The following is an 8,803-nucleotide window of genomic DNA, read 5'->3' as shown; positions in this document are numbered from 1 at the left end:
AGAGGGAGACCAGGTTTATTGGCCGAGTTTAAAATCAATCACTGATTATTGGTTATTTGCTGTGATGTATTTGTGAACAAACCCAATTCAAACACAAAGATTACACCATATTGTAGCCATGGTAACACAACAATCAAACTATCAAGATGATTCTTTAAACTTTTACAAAGTAAACTTCGTAATTAAATCCTAAATGCAATTTTTTTTCTCAGCTGAATGCATTAAATAAAATTTAATAACATTGTTATTCTCTATAAATGATGTTACAGGTTTAGATCTATGGTCTGTGTTATAATTAGACCATTTCTAGGGGCCCCTGGGTGTCTGGAGGCCCCTGAATGGCCCCTACCAGCAGCTACTGAGTTTTCTTTGCCTTGATATTCCAGTCTTATAATTCTAGATCTAGAGGTTTAACACCAAACAATTATATAGAGTTAACCCTTTTGAGCTTTTTTGATCTATAAATCAGTCTGCAGTCAGGTTGTTCTAGAGGTTAAATAGATATTATTAGGGCTTAATTAGTAAAATGGCAGCAAATTTGCTTATTTCATAACTTTATAACCTTTGACCTTCTCTCCTCTGATCCGTTTAACAGCTACAGTCTCAGATCAGCTCAGATCAGCTCAGCCCTCCAGGACTGTCAGTAGCAGAAACAGCAACTTTATACCTGTTGGGGAAAATATAGACTATATTTGCTTTGCATTGTCCCTGCATGATGGAAATGATATAATATGATCCAATTAAATTCTTGATCAATATGGGTTGTTGCTATGTTGTTGTACGGTGTTTAAGATCTTGTTCAATGTGCCCCTTTTTTAACTTTGAGGCCCTGCCCCTCCAAAGGTCTCTGCAAAGCCCTGATCTGAACCTGCTTGTGTTTATGTGAGAAGAGCTCTAGACGGAAAAAGTCAGCATGGGGAAAGAAAAAAATAATAATTTTAAAAAAGCAGCTCGGTGCGACTGTGACAAGACCTTTGAGGAATTCTTATCTGACTTGTGGAAGGGAAACCAGGGCCATGACAGATTCAGGGCACGGCATGACATTGTTTTCCTTTCATTTGTCCTGTGAAATAGGACATGGTAAAAAAAAAAAAGAGGAAAGAAAACTGAAGATTTCTCTTCATCTGCTCTTGTGTCGTTCCATAAAAAGGCCAAATAATGTGTTCGGGGAGGGGGGGCTTTATTTGATCAGACAGGCTCCCGCAGCATCGTGCTGCAGAAACAATCAGGAGTAACCAGGATTTTCCTCTCGGTCTGAAGGTAACCTTTCCCTTCGTCTCCTTTATCTTCATCTGTGTGGCCCCTCTCGTCTCTCTTCGTTCCTCTCACCTCCTTTCTTTTCGCCAAATAAAAGGACAGCCGGCTGAAAGGTGATGCCTGGCGACGAGATGAAATCTAATCAGACAAGACTGAGGGGCGGGGGGGCGTTTAATGGCTTGCCGAGAGGAAAGAAGTAAACACCTTGGTTCTGCTTTTCTGTCTTTTTTTTTTCCTTGAGGAACAGGTCGGAGGCTCGACACAAAAATGCCCACAATCAACACCTTTCTGGAAGCGTCTGCTGCGCCGCACGGTAACGATTGCTGACAAATTGAGTCGCGTTCTCCTCGTGTCACTTGCGTCATCAAGTGTTTTGTGAGGCAGCTAAAATAGCTGGGGGGCAGTGGGGGGTTGGGGGTCAGAGGATTCTGTGTGTGCAGTCAGCAAAAAATAAAAAAAATAAAAAAAAAATGGTGGCAGGTCATGAATTTTGTTTTGCAAGTGGCTGCTAAAAAAGACAAGGATGAAAAGCGCTTCTGATAGAAGAGCAATGATGGTGTTAAAGCCTGACGCTGCCGAAACACATCGCTGGATACCTGGTTTGTGGGCGTGAGTGCGCGCGCGCGCGTGTGTGTGTGTGTGGGTGTGTGTGTGAGAAAGACGGAGCGGCTCTCGTCACTGTCTGCACTAGTGGCAGGGGCGTGTCTAGCAAACTGTAGAACGATGGAAAACTAAATTGGGAATTTTATCTAAATGCACTGCAGGCTTAGATTACAATGACCAGTGGGGTCAAAACATGAACAACTATTTATTCACCCAAACCAAACACACGGATCTGCTCAGGGTGTGAAAACTACTCAGCAGTTAGCATGTGGCATCTTATGCCACATGCTAACTTTTATAGCTACAAAATTAGCCTGTTTAGCATAGCGTAGCGTAGCCATGTATATACATACATCTCTCTTTCTAGTACCGTTATGCCAACTCTATTAAACTTTTCAAATTTATATGAAAATTATTGAACCATTACAAATGAACCACACATTACAAACACCTATTTAAATACCCCCCTTTTCTCCATTATGAAGAGGGTTTTTTTGTGTGTAGTAGCCTTATGGCTCTCTTTATTGGGGCTATGGGCAGGCCCCTATTCTACACCTCAAAATAACTGCTGCCTCCTACTACCGTTAATGCGGCTCGTACCGCTGCATGCCCCCTCACAATATATATATCAAAACGTGCGGCTCAATCCCGTGAGGGGAGCTATTACTTTTGTTGGCATTTCGAGTAACTGTGGCAGCATAATTAACAAAAAACGAGCCAAATTTAACTCAAAACAAAAGTCTAACTGACACAAAACAGTGTAAGTTAGACTCAAAATAGACAGAATTTAGTCTGCCTCTCTGAGCTGCTCTTTAGAACCACAGTGATGGCAGAACGTCAGAACTACAGACATGGTGGAACAACTGCTATAAACTCATTGCATCTCTGAATGTTGCTGTTATGTTATATCTTATATGCATATCATCAAGTGGTGGCAAAAGCAACAAAAATCTAGTGTGCTCTGGACTTAAGATGGAGTACATGCACACATATTCATGACATACTTTGATTAAACTAATTTATCTTTGGTGTGATTCCAGTACCAAAAAATTAACTTTATACCCGGTGAGTCTCTCTAACCTGAGAATGTGAACTTGTACTGGGCTGATTCTGTGCCTTCAAATCATTTTAACAATACTCCTGGAGAAGATTCATAACTTATAACTTATAACTCTGAAACAGGAACAGGTCTGAAAAACAGACTGTGTGCTACACTCAAAAGAAATTCATTTGATGCGTCAAAGAGTGATGTCATCACTGCTGATGTCATTGTTACCAGTGGTACTGAACATTCTACTGATGCATTAACATCAAACACGTTTTGAGTGTCAGGCGAGTCTGGTTTATATTCAAAGTCTATGTGAAGCGTTGGATGTGCTAGATGTGTCTAATGCTCCAAACGGTTCAAATTGCGCCGCGCTAGAGGCTTGAAGCGCGATGCAATAGCCCTCGACGCGCCTCCACATAGACTTTGAATGCAAACCAGCTGCGCCTGATGCTCAAAACGCATTTGGTGTGAACGCACCATTATATGTCCAGTGTCACATTAGGTCAGTGCTCCTCAGTTCCAGTCCTTAAACCCCCTGCTCTGCATGTTTTAGATGTGTCTCTGTTTCAGAACAGCTGTTCCAGAACAGCATGACCTCTTCTGCAGTCATCAAGTACTGCAGTAGCATGTTAATCACCCACCGATTCAATCCAGGTGTGTGGCAGAAGGGGAACACCTAAAACATGCAAGGCAGGGGGGCCTGAGGACCAGAATTGAGAAACACTGCATTAGTTCCGTCATATTAGGACCAAAGCCTGGTCCTAATATCATGGACTCATTGCTTTGGGTCAGGGGTAACATTTAGAGGTAAGATGCTAATTAAATTTTAGATAGGGTTAGGGTTAGGAATAGGCTAGTATTATGTAGGGTTATTGAAAATGTGTGGATTAGGCAAAATCGCAGCTACTAAAATGAAGGAAATCAATGCTAAGTTCTAATATGGGTCGAAATAGTTTTGACAAACCTGTACAGCATTTTGTTTTCTAAATCATTATAAACAATGATGATATAATATTAGGGTGTTTTTCTGCCAATTGTGTAGCTGCAGTACACTAGTAGTGTGTGTGGAGGTAGCCATGTATATACATACATCTCTCTTTCTAGTACCGTTATGCTAACTCTATTAAACTTTTCAAATGTATATGAAAATTATTGAACCATTTCAAATGAACCACACATTACAAACACCTATTTAAATACCCCCCTTTTCTCCATTATAAAGAGGGTTTTTTGTGTCTGATTGATTAGAAACCAATCAGAACCAAAGGTTTGCCTTTTGGTTCTGATTGGATGTTTCTGGACAGTAGCAGAGCTAGATGCATTTTCACAGATTCTCTGTTTCATATTCTACCGTCAGACATTTTAACAAATATTCATCCATCATCTAACACACTTATCCTTGCACACACCCCTTCACACCTTAGGACAATTTAGAGAGATCAATTAATCAATCAATTAATGCCGAGTGTTAGCAAAACCTAGGTTTGGATAGTGACCTAGGTTAGTGCCACCTGGGTGTGGGTCGGCGTAAAGGCCGAGCCGGGCATAGATTGACCTTCATGCCAACGCCAACATGAAGCCCCTTCATGCAACCAGTGGAGGTTGGTCGCATGGATGTCTGTCTTTCCTCGGACCTCCATGTTTGTGTGGAGGTTTGGCTTTGCGTGGACTCCTCTGATTGCAGCCTGGGTGTGGGTCGGTGCAAAGGCCGAGCCACGCTATGCATGGAGACCCCTGGTTGATTGGTGGTGTGTCTTTCGTTAGACCTCCCTGATAGATTGGAGGTCTGTCTTTCCTTGGACTCCTCTGTTTGTAGGGAGCCTTCTGTCTGCAGGGGGGCCTCTGGTTGGGTGGAGACTCTAGGATGGTTGTTTTCCAGAGCAAGTTTTAACTTCACCTTCAGGTCTGCAACCTGACCCTGCAGAGATTTCACCGTTTCCTCCTGTGCTTTGAATTTGGAAGCTTGCTCAGTGTGACTTTTGAGCTGCTCCTCATATTTAAGTCTCACTCTGTATTCTTCAACCATGACTTCTATCAGGCCTTTATTGCGGAAGGCATATATTTCAGCCTCCCTCTTGAAGTACTCCAGCTGTTGAAGAATGGTCTTGTCGGCTGTAACTTTAGAAGAGCAAGAAACCTTTGCTACATCTTTCATCTCTGGCACGTTTCTTCCATGTTCACGTTGGACTCGCAGGTGATGTTCTTTTACTACCATTTTTTGCAGTTTCTCAATCTCCTCCTGCTGTGATTTGACTTCAGCCTGATATGAAATCCTTCGGTCTCTTTCCTCATGGAGATCCAAAATCTTACTCTGCAATTCTTTATTAAGATCGTCTACCTGCTTTGTCAGATCAATGACGTGTTGGCTAGTTTCCTCCACGACTTCCACTGAGGGGGTAATCTCGAAGCCAGCAGAGGGAGTTGTTTCCTGCTTGACTTCCAATGATGTTGGACTCTCGGAGTCGCCGGAAGGACCCGATTCCCCCTGGATCTCTGCTGATTCATCTTCCGGTTTAATGGGGCTGTCTATGTCTTCTTCAAAAGAAATGACAGCGTCGTAGTCGACTTGGATGTTGAGGTCCATAATGTCGACCCATGAAAGCTCAGCTGGAAAAGCTTCATGTTCACAAGCAATCTGTTGTTGCTTCATGTCGATGTTCTGGTAATTTCTTGCTTCTCTGAAAGGCATGTAATATCTGGAATCGATATCCCGCTTCTTTCAATTAATTTCGAACGTGCTCTGAAGAGTGATTTGTCGCGATAGAACTGAGGAACAGGTCTGAGAAAACGCTGTCTGCAGCTACATTCAAGAGAGAGACTCCTTTGTGGTATCATAGAGTGACGTCATAACCGCTGATGTCATTGATACCATTGGAATTGAACATTCTATCAACCTTATTCCTGGGAGGCTTACTGGGGAAATGATTAAGGGTGTTACTTCCGTCGCCCACCAGAAGTAGAAGTATTTCATTGTAATTTGGAGGGTTTTTGGCTAATCTATATTCATGATAGAAGTTACATCTCTGTTTTCAGTTATTGTACAATATTTAGTAAACTTGTTTATGGACACCGTCTGCTATCAGAGAGCTATTCAGTACAGAGGATTGTAATTATGAGCTTAATCACGGGGAGCAACAGTGACACCGCCTTAAGTTTTGAATTTAAGGAATTTCAAAATAAAAGCCTAAATATTCCTCTCAGGGTAGTGCTAACTAATATTAGCCTTTACTATCTTTTTTCTCTCAGGTTATTGCACTGCCCTGCTGCGCAAGACAGTGAATTAACCTTAGCACAAACCTTTGCATTTCACTGCCCCCATTAGCTTTAGCCTTTTCCCTAAAAGAAGCTTTTAGCTATTTTTCTTATTTATTAGCCATGCTTAGTACACTGAATGGAGTGATGCTCCACGTGCTACTGACAGCATTTTCGCTAATGTTAGCAGTTTGGCTCATTTTAACTTGTACACTAATTTCAACATACTGAATGGCATAAGTACATGTTACTCAACATGGACTTATGCTTGTCAATCTCCACATGCTATTGAGTAGCCGCTATTGAGTAGCAATAGCTACTCAATAGCTACTCAATAGCTATTGTTTGTCAATCTCCACATGCTATTGAGTACATTGTAGCTTACTTTAGCATTGATGCTAATTTGTAGCATCAGAACGCCCACAAAGTGTGCCAACCGACAGGCACACTTTGGCAGGCCCCGTTTAAATTTCTTCAGAAATTTTCTAGTTAAACATAATATGCATCAACCTGTCAATGGGGCAAGAGATGAAAAATAGCAGCTTGCCTATAATGTTCTGCATTTACATGTAAAAGCTTTTTAATGTGTGATGTAACATTTTAAAAAGAAGTAAATGTGAAACTATCACGAACAAAAGGCACTTTCTGAACAAAACGTTAATCTACGTACGATATGAAATGAAAGTTGGGGGTGGCCAATCAGATTTCAAGAATAACCGGTATGTGGCCACGCCCCTAGGAAATAAAATCCTAGTTTAGATCTACGATGGCGCGCTAGTTCAATTGTAGATATACACTATATAAAAAAAGAAAAGGAGTAAATTTCTGCCAGAAAACTCAAATTTTGAGATTAATCTCAGAAATTTTCTACAAAAAAATAGAACTTGGTAATTTTTTACTCAAAATGCTGAAATTTTGACCGTTTTTCTTCTAAGTCTTCTGAGTGTTTTTTTTTGTTTGTTTGTTTGTTGTTGTTTTTTTAGCAAATTTACAACTTTCGAAACAAATTTCCACGTTTTTTACTAGAAAATTTCTGAGATTAATCTAAAAATTTCTAATTATTTTCTAGCAAATTTTTGAGTTTTCAAACTTGAAAATTTCCTTCTTTTTTTTTTCTAGAAACTTTGAGATATTTTTTTGGTGGAAATTTACAATGACCCCAATACACTGTCATAACAGTCATCTTAATGCAGCTCATTAGTGGTTTTGATTTGTGTCATTATGAATCTGGTCTGAATGGCGGTTTTAAACCTTTTTATCGCGCCAATTAGCTTAATGAAATCAAGAAAGAAAATGCAGCGAAAGCTTCTGACCGGTTTTCTCCAAGTTAATTGCACATGGAGATGCAGAGGCTCCTCAGTCTGCTCAGGGTACCAGATGGCAGTGAGCCTGATGCGAGCCGATTATTCAGGAAATGCCAGAAAACAGAGATACCCCCCCCCCCGTCGAAGAACCTTCAAAAATTGTACTTACAAATACATCAGAGTGACATTTATCATGTTTTATTCTGGAAAAAACCCTTTGGATTAATTAAAGACACTGCTTAAAGTTGCTAAAAATAATTATTCATTCCATGTCATCTGTCAGCATAGCATGCAGAGTATTATGTTTTGCTTTTAATTTGCTTTAGATAAACACCACAGGACTTTTAAAAGTATGTCGTTCAAGACCTAACGAATCAACAGCAGACAATGTCTCCCTCTTGTGGTTTGTAGCAGGAATGACAGTTAAAGGAAGTGCATCACAAGTTTCATTAGGTTTACATAATTTGGCTTTTTTCCAACACTAAAACTTTTGAAACACTTAAATACGTGACTTTTGTTTAAACATTCTGCTCCAAAAACCATGTGTTCTGAATAAAACAAAACCTTTCAAAAGTATTTTAAATCATATCACACTTAAATATTTTAGATAAAACAAAGTTTTAAGATCAGACAAATTTAAGTGGATACAAAATGCCACCAAAACAAAGCAGTCTCAAGAGTAGATTAAGACTGTGAGAACACTTCACTGTCAGGACACGTGGTAAAGCTCAAATGTTCTCCTCTCAATAGCCTCAAAAAACGTTACACCTGCAGTGTCTCAGTTTTGTCTTTGATTTTCATCTTGCACTGAAACGCCCACTTAACCGTCTTTATCATCTAAAGGCAACAGTCCAAAATGCTGACTCACTCTGCAAGCAGATGATGATGACCTTACTTGTGCCATTTAAATGCAAAGTGATGATTCTTGCACAACTTTCCTTGAAGATAAACATATAATACAAGCGTATAATTCAAGTTTTACGACATTAGCATAAAACTCATGTCAAAGTTTAGGGCTAGGCCGGGCCCTCTGGCCCGACCACCAGGCGGGCTGCTACGGTTAGGATTAGGGCCACTACAAAAACGGCAGCAGGAACGTTCTACAGACCTGTTCCACAACACATCAGGTGACATTCATGACCACTGAACACACTGAGCAGCGTGTTTGTCTTGAGAGTTTAATACTAAAGTTGAACAATTCATTACATTTTTTTGTTTTTTGCACAAAATAGTTCTTAGATAATGAGATGTTAGTCTGGTTAGTTCTGCCAATTTTGAACTGTTTTATGGCCTCTTGTCATTTTAAATCCATATAAGCTGCTGCTGGCCATGCCCCCCC

The sequence above is a fragment of the Xiphophorus maculatus genome, chromosome 13 (assembly GCF_002775205.1).
Source record: "Xiphophorus maculatus strain JP 163 A chromosome 13, X_maculatus-5.0-male, whole genome shotgun sequence".
NCBI lineage: Eukaryota > Metazoa > Chordata > Actinopteri > Cyprinodontiformes > Poeciliidae > Xiphophorus > Xiphophorus maculatus.
Note: the sequence above shows the minus strand (reverse complement) of the source record.